General features: G+C 37.9%; 1 pseudogene; it reads right to left on the reverse strand.

The window, feature by feature from the left end:
- The window catches only part of LOC149075077 (constitutive coactivator of peroxisome proliferator-activated receptor gamma-like), a 32,130-nt pseudogene extending 8,483 nt beyond the window's left edge, over nt 1-23,647 (reverse strand).
- Between the last annotated feature and the right edge of the window lie 677 nt (nt 23,648-24,324).

Here is a 24,324-nt window from a genome sequence, read left to right on the forward strand (position 1 = left end):
AGGCTTTAACCTGGGATACGCTCATTGGCGAAGATCACAATGACGTCATTTAAGATCGGAGGAAATTCTAACTCCGAACCTTTCTCGTGACGTACTAGCCGAAGAGCCGAACATAACCGATTTGGAGCCATGGCTGTTACGTTTGGCAACTTATCGCCAAACACCAGGATTCATTAAAGATCACGATATAATATTACAAAGATATAAAATTTTATAGCAACATAATATAATTATCATAATAATGAAATACAATATAATATCACAACTCAAAAAAACATGCTTCCGACTACTTTATTAATAACTGCCCCCTGTAACTGCCTCGGACGTTGCTTCGCTCCTCCGGCCGTTACAGGGGGCCCCTGCCCCCGGACTGAAAATATCAACTATGTTGTTACCACAACCGGAAATATGGCAAAACTTTTAAGTTGAAACAAGATATTCCAAAAACTGACCGCGGGTAACACTATTAAACAAAGAATTCGAGTGGGATTACATTGATATTCGAACCCACAACCTTCAACACACAAACCCCGTACTCTAACCATTACACCGAGTGGCACACGCCGATTGCAGCTAAAATTAGATATATGTATTATTAAACGTTGCCAGGCAGTATACTGGCGCCAACCAACAGTGCCGGAAAAACGCGCGCCAATAAATATGTCACGCATGCGCATTACATCGAGTTCCGAAGTCAAGATCGGGTGTGACTAGAACTCCTTAATATACCGTATATGAAGGCGTCTTAGGTGTGACGATTTAGTGACGTGATAACTAGCTCGTGCTAGTTAAATAGGAATAAAGAATAGAGGGAATATTTAAAATTATTATTTTCAGATATATTTAAATTGATAGTTTGGAGTATTTTAAATTTGATTTTTGGATTTAACTATTTAGAACTGTAGGTCAGGCGCCGATAGCAGGCGACAGTAACCGATCTACTATATGTACAGCAAACAAATAATTGAATAATAGGAACGTAAATAAGAATGGTTGCTTATGGATGGTAGACATGTTTCTTGAGGGTTTAAAGTAAGTGGCGTCATGTCGATGGAAGAAGCTTTGTCCAAGCGGTGGGAACATAGTCCCAATTAAAAGAAATACAATCACAGGCCGATGTAAGTAGATGGGGCAATCGCCATTCATTAGGGAATCTTTTAGTTACCGTCACAAAGCATCTGGTCGGTTGTACTTCAGGGGTGCCCTAGGCAAAAGGGATCGTCCGAGGAGTGTTTTCTTGGAGAAAAAGCGGGGAATCGAAGAAAATAAAGGGGACCAACGAATGAATAGACAAATCTCAAGATTGAGAATAGATGACGGCCATTTAAGTAGAAATAGAATCCCTTTATTTAGGGGGTGCAATTAAAGTATAACAGAGGATCTAAAATGCCGAGTGTTAGTCATAGGAAGCTTCAATGTAGGTTAGGCCATGGCCGTTGGGGTTCTCGGGGTCCTGAAGGGAGAGTCGCTTGGACAAAGAAATTAGGGATGGATCGGCAGTGGCCAATCTTATGAATAAACCTTCAAGAAACGAATAGAAACTTAGAGATGATGGGTAAAATATCAAATCAAATTAAATGGGTGGAGTTTTCCAAGGGACCGGGGACGTCCGAAATGAAATCTAAAAGGGAGGAGAAAATCTGGATACGGGGAATTGGAGTTTGGAGTTAGAGAGCAATGGAGTAACAAACTAGACTGAAAAGGAGATGATTTGTGAAGACGAGAGTTGTGATCAGAGGAATCGGTTTCTTGGCTGCGATGAGTGTCTAAGGGGCTAAAGACTGGAGAAGGGTCTCTCGCTGCAACTTGGTGAGTGATGCATGGATTATATTCTCTCTCCCATATGTGACATATAGTGTAGGTACTAGTAATTAATTGTTTTGGGGGCGAACTGAGATGTAATGGAAAATCACGGATCATATAATGTTCAGGGCCAAGAGCTTAGTTGTTTTGGGGGCCAACCGAAGATATTGTTAAGTATCTTTGAATGGAATATGTATTAATATTTTTAATAATGATGGTACTATGACAAATACCATTTGCATTAATTCAATTAACTACAGTGTAAATAAACTAATTAACTTCCAGCATCTCGTGTATGACTACTTTGTGTAAACTTTGCCTGGGTTATATACTTTATAAACAATACACAACGCAATTGAAATCAGGGAACGGTATTCGCTTACGTACTTACGAGAACGGCCTCAAACCCGAACGGGCTAACAAGTGATCTTAGCCAATGAGGCGCATCCCTTGTTAAAAATCCTATGTACGGTATGGAATTACGCCTCCCGCCTGGGGATTCTTCTCTTTTTTTATGATTATTATGAGTGTGGTGTTGTAAGGTGGGATGTGCTCGTTGTGTAGCACTTTTCTCTATCTTCCCTAATCAAAATAAATATGATTATTGTTTTGAAAGACGACTCATCAATGAGTACGTATTCAGTTACTCGACCACGAAGGGGAGGATCGTTACTGACATACAAACCGTGTCCACGTTAACCAATATATGGCGACTTCATGCGTGACTCAGGAGAAAAGCAAATCTAGATTTAAAGAAACGTAGAAATGATTATATTTTTTCCTTTTTTTAAGGGCGTTAGGTATTTCGACCCCCCCCCCCCCCCCGAACTTCAAGTTATCCATCTCTGCCGATTTCTGCTTCAAAAATTGCTCAATTAAAGCTGTGGAATTTTTCGATGTACTTTTTACGGGCCGATAATTAATTTTAAAACATCGTAAACTATGCAGTTGAATATTAAAAGACAATAAGGAGACATTAATTTTGATGCTTGAGAAGATGGTAATAAAAAGTTGACATCCATGTAAGTGGACCTACATCAAAAGTAGGTCTGGCTAATTACTTCATATTTAATTTTCTTTGCTTCGTATCTCTAAGCAAACTCAATATTTCAAAAATCGAGAATTCTATACAATTTTTAAAATTATTGATGTGGCAGGAAACCCGTCACTAAATTCCCGCATTTCTACAGTAAAGTCGGCAATTTTAACACTGATTTCTATGGGGATCATCCTTTGCCTGACCCTCAAAGTGATGCTGATGATTATTCTGACGACTATTGAAAAAGTGGCAAACCATTATAAAGGCATATACATGTCTGAAACGCATTGCTAGGTAATCACGGTAACCAAAGTAAACGTTCGGAAAGTGATTGTTGAGGCCCAAAAACCATTGCTGCCCGACAGTTTTTTTGCCCATTTGAGGCATTCGCCCTACTCTGACGAAATTTTAAAGTAGCCTATCGTTCAAGTCGGGTCCCATTTGGTATATACGCAAAATTTGGCGACGATCGATCTAAAACTGTAGATTTGTATAGAGAACATACACAGACAGAAAATCAATTTTATATATATAGATTCTTCCATGTGTTTCCAAGCTATAATTGATATTTTAAAAGAATATGAAACTAAATACGAAAATGAAGGATCTAGTACATAGTTTCCCAATCTTTTTGTCCCATCGCCCCCCCAACGCGATCTAGCCCTTAGCATCACAAGTTATACCCGCTTCTACCGCCCTCCCTGGAACATTCTATCGCTCCCTAGGGGGTGTTAGCGCCCACGTTGGGAATCGCTGATCTAGTATCAGACTTCTCGCGTTACATGACTATGTGCTTCAAATTATTAAAAACTCTTCTTGGTGACAACATTTTGCACTACTAATGCTGGGCGCATAAAGTGAATCTTGTGGGTGACGCGCATTCATTAAAGAATTCAAAGAATTTAACTCTGTTGTGCCCACAAGACGAAGGTAACTTTTTTTGCACTCAACAAAAATGAGCAGTGCGTATTTAACCTACCAGAAAGAAAAAAGTATCACGACATAAGTCGTGGTTCAAAGGTGTCATTCATCTGAGCGAATATCATATTGCTGCTTTTCTCCATAAATACGAAGACGATTTCTTTAAAATAAGTTTTGACAATGAAATTCTAGCTCCTAAAATACGGGGTTCAGTTGACTTTCGTTTCCGAGTTCTGTAGAAAAATTATGCTAATCTACAATTTGAAAGGATCAAACTTTCCATTCGCACATGTTTTGTGGAGTAAGTTAGAAGATTTGAAATCTTTTGGGCTCAAATTTAAGGGCATTTTTACGAAAAAATTGACAAATGCGTATAGTAGTCTCGCTTATCCGACATGAACGGGCCGGCAGAACGTCGGATGATACGGAGGTGTTAAGGAAAAGCCTATTAAACGTCAAACTATGTTATAATTTTGCACACGGCGGACCTAATAATCATGTTTACAGCTAAACATCAAAAAATTGAGAAAATGGACTTAGTTACAGAATATTTTGAAGTTAATTACAACACTTAAAAAAGTTCAATCCTGTGATGATTTAGAAAGATTTTTGATTGTAGTCTGTTTTCCTGACTAGTGCCGTTTCTTCGCTGTCAAATCTCGCCATTTATGCAGCATCATTACGCCGATTCCTGTAGCAGTTTCTTGTTGCTCAATGTATTTAACTACAGTTTCTAGAGCCTTAATACTCCGTCGTTATGTGAAATTCTGAAAGCTCAACAGTTGGTGTTTGATCATTTTTTTGTTGCGGTGGGACGTCGGATAATACGGAAGGTCGGATAAACGAGACTCTACTGTATATTGGAATGGATGAACAGCATGGTATTCTACTGAAGACACAGCAGCAGAATAGAGTTAAAATAAATTGACTTTACACGTGGCATCCAACCAGTGTCGTCTTAATGCATAGGTCCGACCGACCACGGCCAGTACCTTCTAAAGCTTACTCTAGAAGGTGTTGCCACGGCCCAGAAACCTCTAGTGCAGAGGGCTTCACATGAAAATGAGATCTGGTTCAAATTATCGAGAGTAAGCATTTCCAGCAAGGTAGGGGGGCCTCAGAAAAATCATTTTAGACGAGGGCCTGTGATATATGATATTTTTTTAAAATATATTTTATTTTTTTTAATTTTTATTTTTTGTGAGAAAATTTGACCTGAATTCTTTTTTTTTTTTTGCGAATAAATGCGAAATTTATGATTTTTAATTTTTTTTTTTTTGCGAAATATCGATAATCATGACATGAGCAATTGAAGGAAATAATTTTTACGCACACGTCTGTGCGAAAGATACCATTTATGTTTCATAATTTGATAGCCGACAAATATAGAGCAACTTTTGTGAAAATTGCAGATGAATATCATGAAGGTTGGGAAAGATATTGCGAGCATCGAGCTTACATTACTGGAGGGAGTATGACGTCAGTGGTCTCCTCCTTGGCAGTGCTGAGAACGATGTCTCCCCATTTCCATCGGAAGATCACGTGACTCGGTGCAAACAAACACGATCCCTTATATAGATCATTATATCCCTCATATAGATCTTATATAGATCCCTTATAGAGATCAATGTTAAAATGGCCGATTTTAGCATAGAAATGCGGAAATTTAGTGGGGTTTTCCGCCACATCAATAATTTTAAAAATTAAATTGAATTTTTGATTTTCGAAATATTGAGTTCGCTTAGAAATACGAAGCCCAGAAAATGAAATATAAAATAATGAGCCAGACCCCCACTTTTTTGAGTTGGATATCCATGCAATAACATTAATTTCAGCTTTTTATTTACATCTTCTCAAGCACGAAAATGAGAATGTCTCCGTATTGTCTTATATTATCCAATTGCATCAATCCATATAGTTTAGGATATTTTGATATGGGCGCATATATAAATTACATTGCAGAAATTCCGCAGCTTTAATCAAGCATTTTTTGAAGCAAAAACAGGCAGATCGATTCATTTCTATGTTTCTTTCATTTAGATTTTTTCCTCTCATGTGTCGCATTTCTTTCATGAGAGTAATTAAAGATAGCTCCAGAATTAATGAGAGATACTTTCAGCATCGACGAAATTTATAATTTCAAAATTAATGAAAGTGATAATTCCAGAATAAATGAAAGAAAAATTCTAGTTTTAATGAAACAGAATTTCAGTTCCAAAATAAATGAAAGCGGTAATTTTAGCATTAATGAAAGAAAAATTCTAGAATTAATGAGAGAATTCCAAATATATTATATCAATTCTTGGATTTTCCTTCATTAATTCTGGAATTATTTTTTATTATTATTTCTTTCATTACTTCTGAAGTAATTGCTTTCATCAATCATCTCTATCCTTAAAACGCAATATTTAGAGACCAAACTGTACATTTCTATGGCAAATGAACTTTGTTTTCATCGAGTCACGTAGTTTCCTCGCATTTGATGTGTACGGTCTACGCCGTCGCGGCGGTTGGATGCTCCCTCCAGTAATATAGCTCGATGATTGTGAGCTTTAATTCAGGTTACTTGCTGAAAGTAGCATATATATAAAGTCTGAAACTACGTAAGCCAAAGCCGCAATAGAGCCACTACAGAAAGCGAGGGCCATGCGTTAAAGACCCCAGTTCATCTTGTATTTAAGTACAGTGAAACTCGCTCTCTTTCTCTCTTCGGTTAACGAGCTTAATTCGTTCCGCCATCGTGCTCATTATTCGAATCAAACTTCCCTATAGCAAATAATGGAAACTCGAATGATTCGTTCCACATTCACATAATAATTATTAATAAAAACGACATTCAATCAATAATTAAACAAAATAATATACAATAAAATAACCATAATGTAAAAATTAATAAAAATAATAGCCATAAAATTAAATATACAAAAATACGATAATGTTTACAAATTAACTTACTCTAAACCAGTGGTTCTCAACATTTTTTAGCCCATGCCCCCCTTTTAACTATATTTTCTTCTCGTGGCCTCCTCGCCTAACCTAGGGTCCTTTTTGCCCTACCTTCATGAAGGAACGAAACCCTTTCCATTATTGAATTCAGTTTCGTCAAAACTGAACTTATAATAAACAAAAATTTTATAAATAATATCGATCTCTGTTACCCTGGCCAGGGCACTCATCAAAAATTGGGGGAAGGAAGGAAAGATTGCCATCCCTCTCAAGAGATGAATTGTATGAGAATAATATGTCTGTGAAACACTAGACGATTCAACGAACCTACATAGTAAATCGCCTCTCCTGACACATTACTATAAATCCGCACCTTAACTGGGCCAGAGTTCACTGTGCTTCCTCCTTCTGGGGTTCTTTGCATGGCCGTCTCACCATCATGGGCCTCTCTTATTTTGCTGGAAATAACCGCAACAGCTTACACTCAAAAATTATAATACCAAATGCGATTATGAATTGCTCTATGGACAAGAGGTGACCCAAAGCCATGCCTACAGGTTTAGATGCAGGGCCGCAACTGGGGGAAGCAGGCGGGTCTCCTGCCCTGGGCGCTAGAGCCGGGGGGCGCAAATTTCATTTTTAAACTTCCAACATTACGGGGGGGGGCGTCAAAATGTGCGCTTGTCCTGGGTGACCAAGCATCTAGTTGCGTCTCTGTTTAGATGGCTCCCTTCTCCATGAACAGCTGGATTCTGGAAGTATAATCACATTTTATTATTTCACTTAATACTTTATTTCTTTACATCTCTCTGTGGCCCCCTCCACCACTTGTCGTGGCTCTTCTATCTCAATTTTACCCGCGGCCTCTTAGAATATCTCAGGAATGCTAGGGGGGGGGGGCACACATAGCCCCAGGTTGAGAACCATTGCTCTAAACGACGAGAGAGGAGGACTGCTGCTTTACCGCACACCAACCCCGGTCATATATCGCCATACGGCAATTTCCAACCAGAGGAGTTGGGTGGGAAATGAAGGCTCCATCCATCGGTGGTCGCCCCAGGTTCGGTAGGTAAGGAACTTGCTTCTAACGTTCTATGCCTGGATTCAAACCCATGGACCTTAATGGTAACCTTCATAGTGGAAGACGAGCATCTTACCACGGCGCCACTCGGGCACAAGTGAGAGGAGAACTGTCGTTTAGGACGATTTATAGACTCGTTGTTTGCAAACTTATTCTTTTCGCGTGAATTTCAAAAAGAACTTTATCCAATGGCACTTGCTTTTGCCTCCTTTTTAGGATTTCTGGGAAATTGCAGTGTTCGTTGGACAGATTCATTGCTCGCACACTGCTACCGCTTTATTTGGGTGGTTCTTTTCTACATAGTTTTGTACAGATTCCTGCAGTCTACACATCTCTCTAATCTCATTTTATGTGAGAGGGACTTCTCTCACTTCTCTCTTCCTCAGATGAGATACCACCCATAAACTCTTGCTGGTGCGTACAAGAGATCCATAACTTCATCTACCGTCAATTTCCAGACATTTTTCATGACTTGTTCTTGAATATCATCCTCATGCACCTCAAGTCCATGGTCTTCCCCAATAGCGGATTAAAGTTGATCGAGGCCCCGGGCGCAGAAAATATTTGGCCCCTTAGATTAGAAAAAAGTGTGAAGTTTGGGTTTTTCGAGGCTCTTTAGAAGTCGGGTTTCTCGCCGTTAAATCCGCCTCTGGTCTTCCCCAAGCACGTAATCTCTTCTACTAGTAGTGGCTCCTGTTCGTAAGCTAGCCCCTCAAAGTCACGTTCAATAATGCAATCAATCCACAGTTTTCTCCAGACTTCAAAAAATAAATTAATGAAAACATCAAGCTCACATACGCATGACTGCAATGCTACACCTAGTTTTGCATTGTAAATATTCACATTCTTACGTGTGCTACTTTTCCGAGTGAAGCGCGCTTACCAGAGACTGCAGGAAAAATTTACCCACAATTCCACAACACGTGTGTGTGGGTAGAAAAACCACCACTTCAGTCAGTGATGGTCTTTCGTGGGAAATTTCCCATATTTGGGGGAAAAATTGGCCAAAATTTGTCTAAATGGGGAATTTTGAGAGTTCATCAAACAAAAGAATTTTTTGAAGAAAATAAAGAAATTAATGCAGTTGCAATACTTTTCTATTGTAAAATACTTTATTACGTATAAATGGCAGCACATTTTTCGGAATGCGTGGGAAAAATTTAGTCGAAGGGAAATTTTGCTGGAAGAGGTTTTTACCTTCTTTGACTTGAGCTGTGATAACGTCAAAATAAATAAACAAAGCGCAAATTTTTTACTCATAATGCGAATCATTGCTCGTTAACCGAGTCAAGATTTGTTTCAAATTTTTGTTCATTATGTGAATTGCTGCTCGTTAACCGAAGTTCCACTATATTTTATTTTTTAAATAGCAAAGAATTTTTTTTACTTTGTTCATGGTCATGTTTCATTAGTTTTTAATAACCGCAACAACTGGAATATTTTACTAGAAAAATTTTATCAAAATATTAGTTGTGTGTGTGTGTGTGAAAACAATGATGAAAAAAAAAATTGTATACTAACGTTTCCTTCACACAAGTCTCTAGGTTCTTCTTTTTGAGCAGCTTGGAGGTATAACGAATGGAACAGTTTACCATTGAAAAATCTCCACGGTAAACTGTTCTCCAATCGGATTGGATAGCCAGTTATTCCAAGTACCATTCCAAGCGTTATAATGCCCCTCATAAACAAGCTCGCTAGATGGATTGCACGAGTGTTGACTTCTGGTACCTTGGGGAAAAGGAAAGGAACCACATAAAGCATTCGTAAAGGGTAATTGAGAAATACACGATTCCAATTTTTGAACATTAAGGTGACTACGCACGTAACTGAAAGCGCGCTTGAGCGTCTGTATGAGAATTTAGCGCCAGCATCGCGATTGTATAGGCGGCTTGAATGAATTTTGGTAATCACGCTTGTTCTCAAGCATAAGCATGCGGATACCTGTATATCAGTCTTCATGCTTCACTGAACTCTGCTTGTGAATGAGCAAGTTAGTGAGCAAGTGAGAGTCAGTAAATGAGTGTTATTCATTCACTCGTTTACTCACTCGGTCACCGACGTGAGCGAATGAGTGCATCACTCACTCACTGACTTGTTCATTGACTCGGTCACTCGCTCACTCACTTATGCCTAATTGTTTGTCTCTGTGAATTTCCCATAATTATTACTTCAGTATACAAACTGGTGCTTGTGTAAGCATGCTTATAGAGTGTGGTGGCGAACGGGAAGTTGTGAATGCCTTGTGCAAAAAGATTGAGCATGCGTGCTTGACAAGCTTGCAGTTACATATATAGCCACCTTTTCGAATATTATGAATAAAACAGTCAACACCTTTTCAATATCTTCTGATAAAATTTAAAAGCAAATTAGATTCTCTCTCTCCTCTCTCAGACACTTCTGATTCCCTATTAACACTGGTTTTCCTGGTAAAATGATTTTATTTTCCCTCCCTGATGGTCCACCACTCTGATCTGTCGCCATTTAACTGCCACATATTTTCACACCTGAATATGGGAGCTGTGTCGGATTTGTGTTGGAGAAACTTAACAGTGTGCTTATGTGTGTGTGCCCAGCATTTGGCGTGTTTTGTGTTCAGTAGGTGGTGCCATCTATCTAGCGCCGTAACTAGATACTTCCTAGTAGTAATGTAGAAGCAGTTATAAAGGGTGAATTTTGTGCCACCCCCCTAGTCCAGAGCCCGGGACACTAGATCTGCCTGTCCCTCCCCTTTCTAATTGCAGTTCTGCATCTATCTTCCAAACTGATAATGCGTGCATTTGAAGCTTAATGTATGCATATTTGTGTTGTAGGTCTGTGTGATCGCCATGGGCAACCAGAAGTTTTTTTTTTCAAAGGAATAGCTAACTCAAAATTTGGACACCTTAGAAAATCACATTTTTAGCCGATTACCATTGCGCAATCATGCGATCCAAACCCGGATTTTCTTTTCACCAAAAGCAAAATTCAGGGGGTCATAAGGAGCCTATTCCCCCCCCCCCTAAAGATCGAAAATTGAAAATATTTTTGCAGAAAATTAAAATATTGGAATAAAATAAAATTTCTTTTATATATATACTATCTGTTAATTTAAAAATTTTTTCGAGTGTTAGTGACCCAAACTTTCTGTGAAGAATTAGATCCTTGTGCCCCTCCAAAAGCCGATACTGCGTACACACCCGTGATTTTCGCGATGCGAAACGGTGACTACTACCACATAGCAGCTAAATGGCAAACCTGTGGATATTCAAGGTAGAGTTTTTAAGAGATTCGGTTTTGTTTTCACGATATCGGGTAAGTTTTACAATTTGAACGGGCGTTCCGATCCTTAACGATTAAAAAAAAATGCGCATTCGCAATATTGTAGGAACAAGGCGAATTTACGCCGTATAGACGCTGTCGTTGAATGCCGGCAGATAGCCGCGAAACCTCCGGTATGTGACCAGAAGGGAGAAAATCCGCAGGGGGAATAAAAACTCCAAAATTTGACAATTAAACGGCCCCTCATTCAGGGAAGCAACTAGATATCCCTCATCTTATTCTTCAACAACCCGCGAGTATATTAATACAGTATCGTGTACAAAGTAGTAAAAACCACTTTTTCGAAGTCGCGCGATCATGAGAGACGATAAAAAGGAAAAAAACGTTGGAGAGGTTTCTCTCTCTATACTTTCTTTTTAGAACTAGGAAAGAACGCGTCCCGGAGGACGCATGAACAAAATTTTTATGCGTCCTTTTCCGAAATTCCGGGTATTTGACGCGTTATAGCGCGTCAATGGAATCTGGCGCATAGACACGTACAGGGCCCAATTTCCGCATGGGCAAGTGAGGCATGTGCCCCAAAATATAATCAGCAGATTTGCCCGGTTACCTAGAAGTAGAACACGCATTTATCAAGGCTTTGAAGATTGATTGCTAGAGTAAAAAATAGTTTAAAAATAAAATATTAATTATTTTAGTTGTGTTTACCTCCACCATATTTAGGCAATTAACGTTGTTGGCACTCGGATGAACCATCTGTATAATGAAAGCCTTAATTTCAAAGGGTTTCATCAGTTCTTTACCTTTGTGCTTGAAGTTCAGCAAATAGTGCAATACGCAGCAAGCGATCTGGTGTTGACTTGGGATTTCCTGCATTTGCGATGAAGAAAGTTTTCCTGATACACATGCAAGAAAACTCCGCATTTTGATGTCCTGTGCTTCGGGTGAATCGTGCCACAAAGTTTCCATCGTGGGAAAACCTTAAATCAAGGAGAAAGTGAAGTAGAGGAAAGTTTATTTGAGTTTCGATTTTCTCATGATGAAATATCGAAATCACTGTGCATATTTGTTACGATAAATGTGATTATTATTCATGATCGCCGAGCATTTTGATAAGTTTGATGAATTTCTCTAAAAAAAAAAATCAATCACTCATACCGGCGATTATGCATAGCACCCAAGCGTAGCGTCGTTGGTAAACATGATAAATCGTACTATATGATATACTGTACATAGGGATACGTACATTTCGCAAATGAAAAAATTGAATTTTTGCAAAAAAGTTTTGAAATCGGAAATTTTGCATTTTATTCCCACAAAAAAAATTCAAATAAAAAAAATCAAAACTTTTGCATTTGTTCGGAAAAAAAAAAGACTCAATTTTTTTTCCCCTCAAGTATAATTATGGCTTTTTTTAATTATGTCATGCTTTTAATCAAATTAGTAGCTGCTCTTGAAAAGTTGAAGTAGCCTATCAACATTTTTTCTTTTTGCATTTTTTTGTATTTGAAGTATAACTACTATTGCTTACCCACATATGTGCAACTTGCAAACATTCCTTTGGGAAATTTTTACGAATTGGCGCATGCAGGAACATATTTGTGTTGCCGAAGTTATTTATATTTTGGGTTATACTGGGAGGGGGGGGGGACATTTGAAGTCCGCATGACATAACCAAAAGTCTGTTGGTTTACCATTAGAAGTAGCTGTCTGTTAACATGATAGTTTCCTCCATTCCTTGTCATTTTTTAAAAATATATATTTTTCGGAAAAAGCTTCCAGTAATAAATACGAGATGACGTGGGTGTTATTGCGACTTCATATGTCCAGAATATCCATGTGCTGATAGGCTTCATTTGTAGCGTTAAATGTCATGTACGTAGAGTCAATTTAGTTATCTGCTGCTGTCTTCAGCATATTTTGTTCCCTCCTTCAATTCACTATTTTCATTTTCTAGAATTTTTCTGTCTTTTTTCAAAATGGCCATACTTTGGCGCTCAAAAGATTTCAAAACCATTAATTTACTTCCCAATACTTTAGCGAATGGGGTAGTTTAGTTGTTCCAAATTGTCGATTAGTTCCATAACTTTCTTAGGTTAGTTTGTACCTGACCTTACAGAACTCAGGAACAAAAGCCAGCCGAACACGTTATTATACGAGTTAGAAAATCATTTTCAAAACTGAAGGAAGATTAGATGAACCATTCATCACATATTTAGCGACACAATCATATGCAAAAAAGTGATGTAGTTTTTGCAAGAGAATAGTGGCTTTTAAGAACATGAGAACTCAAGGTCCAAGTATTGAGCAAAATTATAACCATCTTCGCTTTTGAAAGTGAAAGTTATCGATACTTCACGGAAAAGTACTGAAATTTTTTCACATTTGTTTGTCAAAATTCAAAAATTTTGCATCTATTTCGTAAATTATAAGTGATATTGAAGTGAAAGTAACCTGGTATGGTATGCATGTTATTGATATGTGGTAGAGTTCGTGATTAAAAGATTATAGAAGATGGGGTAAATATAGACTTGAACTTAACCCCTAGATGCCTAAATACAGTGCAGATAGAAAGCTGCTCTACTTCTAGATTTTGTGCATGGAAAAAATTGCAGAAAAATATACGGAGGTGAACTTAGCACTTAGCTAAACACTGCACCAAATATTTTCAGTGCATTGCAGTGTGGCACTAGAGTTCCCATGATTAAAAAACAGAGAAATTTTTTTTGCATTAAAGCCTTGAATTCTATGCCGTGATATGCCGATTCAAAATAATAATAGATGTTATACACCAACGTAAATATAGTTCGGCTTTCGACTTTACTTTTCGTATTAAAATTTCGAGTTTGCTCGTTTTTTTCTACCAAAACTCACCAGATCTGTGAATGAATAAAAATGCGCAAACATTTAAGCAACATAATGCAAGTCGGAAACATATCCACCAGTTGTGCAAGAAACAATCTTGTCAATAACAGTTTGTTTATTTAGTTGATGTTGAATGGACCTTTGATTGTATATCGGGTGAATTTAGATACCTGCACTATATGTGTGATACTTGAGTTGCCACGACGCATTCACTTTAATGGGAGGTGGGGAGCACTCGCGAATGTATAAAAAGCACTTTCCTTTACAAGAAAAATGTTAATCCATGAAGTTATATAATTTGGGCTCAACTACCTTTCATATTACATAAACACAGATTATTGGTGTTTGTATTTTCTGCTTGTAGTTCGTTTGTAGTTTATTCATTAGTGCTGAATTAAATTTGAGAGATTAGGAGAAAAAATCAGTTAGGCGATGTGAAAATATGCATTCTTAATGATTAACAAGATTTGTTTCAATAAGTTGTCAGTTAATTAAAATAAAATATCTGATTTTTAGATTTAAAAAAAAAAATCAAGATTTTTTTTCATACCGATTACATCTTATCTATATACTAGCTACAATACCCGGCGCTGCCCGGGTTTTCTTCAATGAGGCTTTTTGGATCATGCGATATCTCCCTCTTTCTTTGAGGGACATGCCAACCGTGTCTAAGTTAACCAATATGGCGACGTCCTGCGCGACTCATGAAATAAACAAATCTAAATTTAAAGAAACGTAGAAATTAATAGTTCCCCCCCCCTTTTTTTTATGGGTGTAAGGTATTTCGATTCCCTCCCCCTGAACTTCAAGTTAACCATCTCTGCCTGTTTCAGCTTCCAAAAATGCTTAATTAAAGCTGTGGAATTTTTTCGATGCACTTTACGAGGCCCATAACTAATTTTAAAAACATCCTAAACTATATGAATTTATGCAAATAAATATCAAAAGACAATACGGAGACATTAATTTTTATGTTTGAGAAGATATAAATAAAAAGTTGAAATCAATGTTATTGCATGAATATCCAACTCAAAGTAGGTCCGGCTAATTACTTCGTATTTAATCTCCTGGGCTTCGTATATCTATCTCTAAGCGACCTCAATATTTCAAAAATCGAGATTTCAATACAATTTTTAAAATTATTGATGTGACAGAAAACCCCACTAAATTTCCGCATTTATACAATAGAATTGGCAATTATAACACTGATTTCTAGGAGGATCACCCTTTTCCTTACCCTCAAAGCGATGCTGATGATGATTATGACGTCTATTCCAAAAGCCTCATTACTGAGAGTATTGAAAATGTGGCAAACCATTATAAAGGCATAAACTATTATACATGTACTGGCAGCATTAAAGAAGTGACAAACCATTGTAAAGGCATATGCATGTCTAGGGAACCAAAGTAAACGTTCAGAAAGTGATTGTTGAGGCCCAAAAACCATTGTTGCCGGACAGTTTTTTGCCCATTTGGGGCATTTGCCCTGGGCTGACGAAATTTTAAAGTAGCCTATCGTTCAAGTCGGGTCCCATTTGGTACATATGCAAAACTTGGCGACGATCGATCTAAAATTGTAGATTTGTATAGAGAACATACATACACACAGACAGACAGACAGAAAATCAATTTTATATATACGTATATATAGATATAGATAGATATAAAATTGATTTTCTGTCTGTCTGTGTGTATGTTCTCTATACAAATCTACAATTTTAGATCGATCGTCGCCAAATTTTGCATATATACCAAATGGGACTCGACTTAAACGATAGGCTACTTTAAAAGTTTGTCAGAGCAGGGCAAATGCCCCAAATGGGCAAAAAACTGTCGGGCAACAATGGTTTCTCGGCCTCAACAATCACTTTCCGAACGTTTACTTTGGTTACCATGGTTCCTTAGCAATGCGTTTCAGACATGTATATGCCTTTTCAATGGTTTGTCATTTCTTCAACGCTGTCAGTACATGTATAATATTTATGCCTTTATAATGGTTGGCCACATTTTCAATACTCCCAGTAATGAGGTTTTTTGAACGACGTCGTTATCATCATCAGCATCGCTTTGAGGGTCAGGGAAATTGTGATCCTCATAGAAATCAGTGTTGAAATTGCCGATTTTAATGTAGAAATACGAAAATTTGGTGGGGGCTTTTCTGTCACATCAATAATTTTAAAAATTGTATTAAATACTCGATTTTTGAAATATTGAGTTCGCTTAAAGATATACGAAGCCCAGGAGATTAAATACTATGAAGTAATCAGCCGGACCTACTTTCGAGTTGAATATCCATGCAATAACATTGATTTCAACTTTTTATTTATGTCTTCTCAAGCATGAAAATTAATGTCTCCGCGAATTGTCTTTTAATATTCAACTGCATAAATTCATGTGGGTTAGGGTATTTTAAAATTAATTATGGGCCCGTAGAGTACATTTTAAAAATTCCACAGCTTTAACTAAGCATTTTTGGAAGCTGAAACAGGCAGAAATAGATAACTTGAAGGTCAGGGGGAGGGGGAATCGAAATACCTAGCGCCCTTAAAACAGGAAAAAAAATATGTATTAATTTCTACGTTTCCTTTCATCTAGATTTGTTTATTTCATGAGTCGCGCAGGAAGTCGCCATATTGGTTAACTTAGACACGGTTTGCGTGTCCCTCAAAGAAATAGAGAGATAGCACGTGATTCAAAAAGCTTCATTGAAGAAAACCCCGGGCAACGCCGGGTATTATAGCTAGTCTTATATATAAATGTGAAAGTATGTATGTATGTATATATGTATGTTCTTTATACAAATTTACAGTTTTAGACCGATCGTCGCCAGATTTTGCATATATACCAGACAGGTCCGGGATTGAACCGTAGGCTACTTTAAAAGTTCGTCAGAGCTGGGCAAATGCCCGAAATGGGCGGAAAACTGTCGGGCAACAATAGTTTTGGGGCCTCAACAATTACTTTCGGAACGTTTACTTTGGTTACCGTGGTTTCCAACAATGCGTTTCAGACGTGAATATATGCCTTTACAATGGTTTGTCACACCTTTAATTCTGTTATTATAACAGTTTATTCCTTTATAACGGTTTGTCACTTTTCCAATCCTCCCAGTAATTGAAGAAAGCCCGGGAAGCGCCGGGTATTTCTGCTAGCCTATATACAGGGTCTCCTGTAAGTGATAATGCGGCCCTTATCTTATCAACCGGCCATTGTATAGGTATTCAATTTAAAAAATGCTTAAAAGGCGTTTGAATAATATTCGTTGCACAAGCTGGACGTATGACGTCGCTAACAACAGAGAACAACAACTACGACGACAAAACGGGGAATAAAAATGTTCAACGTCAACTGATGAACTCAATGCTTGCCTCAAATTATCAACACCCTGGCACGAAGCTAAAAAATTATCATTATCCACCAACATGCGAGTTCAACTGCAAAATGACTCAGCACTGCTATCATTTTCACATCAGTTGATCAAACTTGGTAGTGGAAGAATTTCCGTAGACCCAAGCACTGGACTTATAACGTTCCCAAATGGATTTTGCCAGTTCTGATATATATAAACTCAGTTCAAGAACTTGCAGACAAAGTCTTCCCAAACATTCAACAAAATCACTGAAACCATGAGTGGCTTTGTGAGAAAGCGATTCTGGCATCGAAAAATGACAGTGTGAACAGGATCAACGGAAAAATCCTAAAAATTATTCCGGGAGACTCCACATTTTACAAACCGGTTGACACTGTCACAGACACAGCGCAGACAGTTCTGTATCCTGCAGAATTTCTGAACTCTTTGGATATTCCGGGTGTGCCACCACACAATTTGATTCTCAAAGTTGGAGCACCTATAATGCTTTTAAGAAATTTGTCAACACCGATACTCTGCAATGACAACGGACTCTGCGTGAAGAAATTGCATAATTGCATCATCGAAGCAACGATTCTAACTGGATGTGACAAAGAAAAAGAAGTGTTCATTCCACGTATCCCAATTATCACCGAAGAAATGCCATTCACTTTCAAGCGATTACAGTTAGCTCTTGCCATGACAATCAACAAAGCGCAAGTCCAGTCGTTAGCAGTGGCAGGTATCAACTTACTTGAGCCCTGTTTTGCACCTTTTTGTCGCCTGTTCGCGTGTTGGTAATCTCAAAAATTTGTACATCTTCACACCAGATGGACAAACAAAAACATTGTGTATCAACAAGCAATTGCCTGAAGTTTTAATTAAAATATTTAAAAATTAAAGTAGTTTTTTTCTTACTTCATGCAGAAATTTTTTTGATTAAGAAATAATTAATCAGGTATATATATGTAAACTTTTTACAGGGCGGGCAACGTCGCCGGGTATCAGCTAGTCTATATATATGACATGAATGTCGCTCTCCACTTGTTAATACAAGATATATAGAAGACTGGATGTTGTGAAGATATTTATTATTTATAATTAATAAAATAATTATATATATATTATAATTTATTAAATAATAAATATCTTCACAACATCCAGTCTTCTATATATCTTGTATTAACAAGTGGAGAGCGACATTCATGTCATATATATAGCCCTCTGGTGGCTCATCGTCCATGAGCTATTAGCTGATTGGTTTCACCGTCCATTGCACGGTTCCGTTCGGCATATATACGCTCTAGCGAAGGAAAATCTCTATCTCCTCTGTAGCTTAGTGGTCAGAGCACTCGTCCGGCAATCGAGGGACCCGGGTTCGACTCCCGGTAGAGGCAGAGATGAGTTTTTTCCTTCCTTAAAAAAGTAACATCTCAAATAATAAATATCTTCACAACATCCAGTCTTCTATATATCTTGTATTAACAAGTGGAGAGCGACATTCATGTCATATATATAGCCCTCTGGTGGCTCGTCGTCCATGAGCTATTAGCTAATTGGTTTCACCGTCCATTGCACGGTTCCGTTCGGCATATATACGCTCTAGCGAAGGAAAATCTCTATCTCCTCTGTAGCTTAGTGGTCAGAGCACTCGTCCGGCAATCGAGGGACCCGGGTTCGACTCCCGGTAGAGGCAGAGATGAGTTTTTTCCTTCCTTAAAAAAGTAACATCTCAAATAATAAATATCTTCACAACATCCAGTCTTCTATATATCTTGTAGTCTATATATATAAAATTGATTTTCTGTCTGTGTGTGTGTGTTCTCTATACAAACCTACAATTTTAGATCGATCGTCGCCAAATTTTGCATATATACCAAATGGAACCCGGCTTGAACGATAGGCTACTATAAATTTCGTCAGACCAGGGCAAATGCCCCAAATGGGCAAAAAACTGTCTGGCAACAATGGTTTTTGGGCCTCAACAATCACTTTCCGAACGTTTACTTTGGTTACCGTGGTTCCCTAGCAATGCGTTTCAGTCGTGTATATGCCTTTACAACGGTTTGTCACTTCTTTAATCCGGTTAGTATATGTATAATGGTTTATGCCTTTATAATGGTTTGCCAATACTTTCAATACTACACAATACTACTATTCAATACAATTACATTTCAATACTCTCAGTAATGAGGCTTTTTGAATAGACGTCATAATCATCATCAGCATCGCTTTGAGGGTCAGGAATAGGATGATCCCCATAGAAATTGCTGTTAAAATTGCCGATTTTACTGTAGAAATGCTGAAATTTGGTGGGGTTTTCCGCCACATCAATAATTTTAAAAATTGTGAAGAATTCCTGATTTCTGAAATATTGTGTTTGCTAAGAGATATACGAAGCCCAGGAGATTGAATATGAAGTAATTAGCCGGACCTACTTTTGAGTTGAAAATTCATGTAATAACATTGATTTCAACTTTTTATTTATATCTTCTCAAGCATGAAAAATTAATGTCTCCGTATTATCTTTTGATATTCAACTGCATTAATTCATACAGTTTAGGTTGTTTTAAAATTAATTATGGGCCCATAAAAAGTACATCAAAAAAATTCCACAGCTTTAATTAAGCATTTTTAAAGCTGAAATAGGCAGATAATTAACTTGAAGTTTGGGGGGGTGGGGAATAGAAATACATAGTGCCCCTTAAAAATGTAAAGAAAAGTATATATTCATTTCTATGTTTCTTTAAATCTAGATTTGTTTATTTCATGAAGTCGCACAGGAAGTCGCCATATTGGTTAACTTAGACACGGTTTGCATGTCCCTCAAAGAAAGAGGGAGATATCACGTGTGCCTCATTGAAGAAAACCCGGGCAGCGCCGGGTATTATAGCTAGTACTACGTATATATAAAATTCATTTTCTGTCTGTCTGTCTGTGTGTGTGTATGTTCTCTATACAAATCTACAATTTTAGATCGATCGTCGCCAAATTTTACATATATACTAAATGGCACCGGATTTGAACGATAGGCTACTTTAAAATTTCGTCAGAGCAGAGCAAATGCCACAAATGGGCAAAAAAACTGTCGGGCAACAATGGTTTTTGGGCCTCAACAATCACTTTCCGAACGTTTACTTTGGTTACCGTGGTTCCCTAGCAATGCGTTTCAGACGTGTGTATGCCTTTACAACGGTTTGTCACTTCTTTAATTCTGTTAGTATATGCATATGTATAATAGTTTATGCCTTTATAATGGTTTGATACATTTTCAATCCTGCCAGTAACGAGGCTTTTTGAATAGACGTCATAATCATCATCAGCATCGCTTTGAGGGTCAGGAAAAGGGTGATCCTCATAGAAATCAGTGTTAAAATTGCCAATTCTACTGTAGACATGCGGAAATTTGGTGGGGTTTTCTGTCTCATCAATAATTTTAAAAATTGTATAGAATTCTCGATTTTGGAAATATTGAGTTCGCTTAGAGATATACGAAGCCCAGAAGATTAAATATGAAGTAATTAGCCGGACCTACTTTTGAGTTGGACATTCATGCAATAACATTGATTTTAACTTTTTATTTACATCTTCTCAAGCATGAAAATTAATGTCTCCGTAACGTCTTTTAATATTCAACTGCATAAATTCATGTGGGTTAGGATGTTTTCAAAATTAATTATGGGCCCGTAAAAAGTACATCGAAGAAATTTCACTGCTTTATAATTAAGCATTTTTGGAAGCTGGAACAGGCAGATGGATAACTTGAAGTTCAGGGGGAGGGAATCGAAATACCTAGCGCCCATCAAAAAAGTTTCGCGGTTTTTTTTTCGACTTCCTTATACACGGGTCCGACTGTATGAACGGCATGCACACACACACACACACACACACACACAGTATTTGTTTGCATCTGATTATATTTTGTCAAATACAGAGCTTGAAACGTCAACCTCGGCTGTAACAACACTTCGGTTTTAACGAAAAAATTTTGGGGAATCGTTATAATCGAATTTGACTAGTCATATATATTTGACTTACCTTCAATGATCGCCGCGGTTTGCCCTACTTCAACGACTTGAAGCTTCTTATCCAGCGAAGCGCACCATTCTTTGACTAGCACATTCCGATTTCTCTCATAAAGAATGTTGTATGCCCTTTGCCTGATTGGACGGAAAGCAAGATTTACCTCAGGTAAACTCTCATCCCTCCAATCTTCTAGCACCTATATATATATTTGAAGGGGAAAATGAGATCGAAATCATTTTAAAGTAAAATTTCATCATTCAAGTCAGGGGTCTTCAATGCTGAGCTCTTTGACAGCATGGGTGTGGTATAGTGGGGCATGGGCTTCACCCAAACTTCAAATGTGATTCGCGGATTGTCAACGTTGAAGACCCCTGGTGTAAGTTTTGGGTGAATCATTGTTTTCAAATTTTATGTATGGTTACGGTCGAAGTCTAAAATCGGCCAGTTCGTGAACTGTCCGGCCAGATGACCCGGACAATATCCGGAATGCTATGGAATTTCCATTGTTCATGTATGACGCCCTTTTCATTGTCACACTCAATGTTTGCATAATTTTCCTCCTTAATAGGAATCCTGAAGCTCCACAGTTTCACGCCGAGGATTTTTTCTTGTGCTGGTGCTTTGCCCAACAAATGCTCTCCAATGAATGAATTCATAAGCGGGGTGATTTAGTAAAGATTAAATCTTTTTGCCATTTATGCTAGCGGAACTGTCGAAAAACTGGCGTTATAGGCGGGTGACATTAAAAGAGGTCAACGTTATAATGAGGTCATACTGTATATGGTCATTTCAACATCACTCAAACAACAGTTACTTTTAATAGGACTTGAATTTCTTATGGGGGGGGGGGTCAAATTTACCCCTAACGACGGTTTTAGGTTAGTCCAAAATCCGGCTGTTCTAGTGTTAAAGAAGCATCGGGAAGACAGCGATTCGACAATGGTTGCAGGATGGATTCACCTCTTGTGCAACTGCCTGAACATACACACAACATCCCCTTCTTCTCCCTTGGAAAAGAAGGGATTAGAAATCTATCAATTCTCTTTAGTGGGCAAATTGTTTCAAAATCTATAGATTACGTAGGGAAGTAATGTGTTATTTTTGTATCTTTTTAGTCCTTTTAAAAAATCGTAATAAAATAATTCTGGTTTAAAGTTTTCTTCCTGGGAAATTGATCCGATATCCATCTGAAAAAGGAAAACATTTTCCAACAAAAAATAAACATACACAGAGTTTAGCAGATTATGGAAAGATCATGTTACCTCAGACAGGTCGTATTCAAAATTATGAAGAAGACCATAGATCGCTGGAAAATTTTCACACTCGATATGTCTTCTACGTGCTTCCGCATGCACAAAATTTTCTGCAGATTGGGCAGAAGTGGATGAATGCTGGGAATAGAAGCCAATTCCCCTTTTCAGGAGAGTGATGCTGTCGACGTTTCCAAATACCTGCTCACTAATTTGACGAAGTTCTTGTTCGTTTTCACAATTTCCTTCCCAGTTCTTCTCCCGTATCAGTTTGCTCAGTGCATAAGGGAGCTCTTCTTCCTTGCAAAGATTGGAATCGGGATAATCTTTGCGCAACTTCTCGTGGAAAGGCCGGACCAACTTCCATGGGACAAAGTCGTTGCTCGAGAGGCATGAAAAAAGAGGTAGCTGGGATGAAGATATATTAAGCTGATTTAGAAGCATCTGCCTGTCGTATAATCTAGTTGTCAAATTCATCTTTTTCAAGTGCTTCAAAGATAAGACGGGTTTTGAGTCGAATATGAGAAAGTCGGTGTCGTCAGAAATGATGGCGAACACTCGGTCGTTTTTTCTAGCATATTCCGCTATTTGGTTCTGCTTCTTCTGCGCTCTTGAATCTGCTTCTTCAAGAGCGGTGTGCACCTCTACGTTACAATAGAATTTCAACGCGAATCTTGCCAGCAAACCAGTATTTGTCAATGGCGGGGAATATTTTGGATCCCTGTAGCTTGGTAACTGTCGTTTGCGTTTGATATAACGAAATAGTTCTTTCAATTTTTCGGAATTTTCTTTTCCCCTTTCCAAGCGTTTTTCTCGCTTTCTGGAGAGACAGGGCCATCGAAGAAGAGAACTAACTCAATGCCGGCACTTCGGAACCACTCAACGGACCTTTTCAGGGCGGAAATAAATTGTAACCATTGACCTCCATATACCCAGTCGAAACTTCCTGGGCACAACGCACTCACAAAACTTATCCCATCTGCAACTAAAATTGGTTTGTTTTGATCCGTTGCGGCAGAGCAGTTATGGTCTCTAGCCATATCTTCGATGTTTATTTTGCGATAAAATTTCTTGCGGTTCATGTATGTGGAAAGACCTTTTACACCCATGATGATGAGAATCGGGCTGCGATCTGTGTGTGTGAGAGAAAAAAGAAAAAAAAATGTTTCAATTTCCTTTTTTGCAAACTTTTCATTCACGAGAGAGAAAAGTATCAATAATAAATTCCGCAAGATACAAATCTCACAAAACTTGAAAGTTGCGTCCGCATCAATCGTGCTCGGGATCCCACTTGCGTGACTTGTTGAGTTCGTGAGTAGAATGGACGAGATGACGAGTCGCGATGCCAGCAACGCAATATATATAGCACAATATATATAGATTAAATGCTTATATATATATATATATATATATATATATATATATATATATATATATATATATATATATATATATATATATATATATATATATATAGAATTTGCCATCGAGAGGGAAGCAAATTTGACAAGGGTCGAGACAGCGCTGCATCGGCCAATTCCTAAATTGAAGCATCATTCACTCAAGAGCTCCCCGTCCTCAGACACCTCAGCATATGAAAGAAACGGTGGTCTGATTCTTGAGGATCTTCGGAGACATATCGTGATAGTGATTGGTTTGACTGTTATGGTCGATGGGTCTCTTCGTACCAGATTCGGATTTGCTTCCATAAATGTTACCAAGTTTGTGATTTTCATTATTAGAGTTTGCCTTTCTGGTATCTGTCTCCCAGGATCGTTTTAAGAGC

This window comes from Pholcus phalangioides, unplaced genomic scaffold (genome assembly GCF_987345545.1).
Source record: "Pholcus phalangioides strain wild (caught in Gottingen) unplaced genomic scaffold, Ppha-v1.0 ptg000016l_1, whole genome shotgun sequence".
In the NCBI taxonomy this organism is placed as follows: domain Eukaryota; kingdom Metazoa; phylum Arthropoda; class Arachnida; order Araneae; family Pholcidae; genus Pholcus; species Pholcus phalangioides.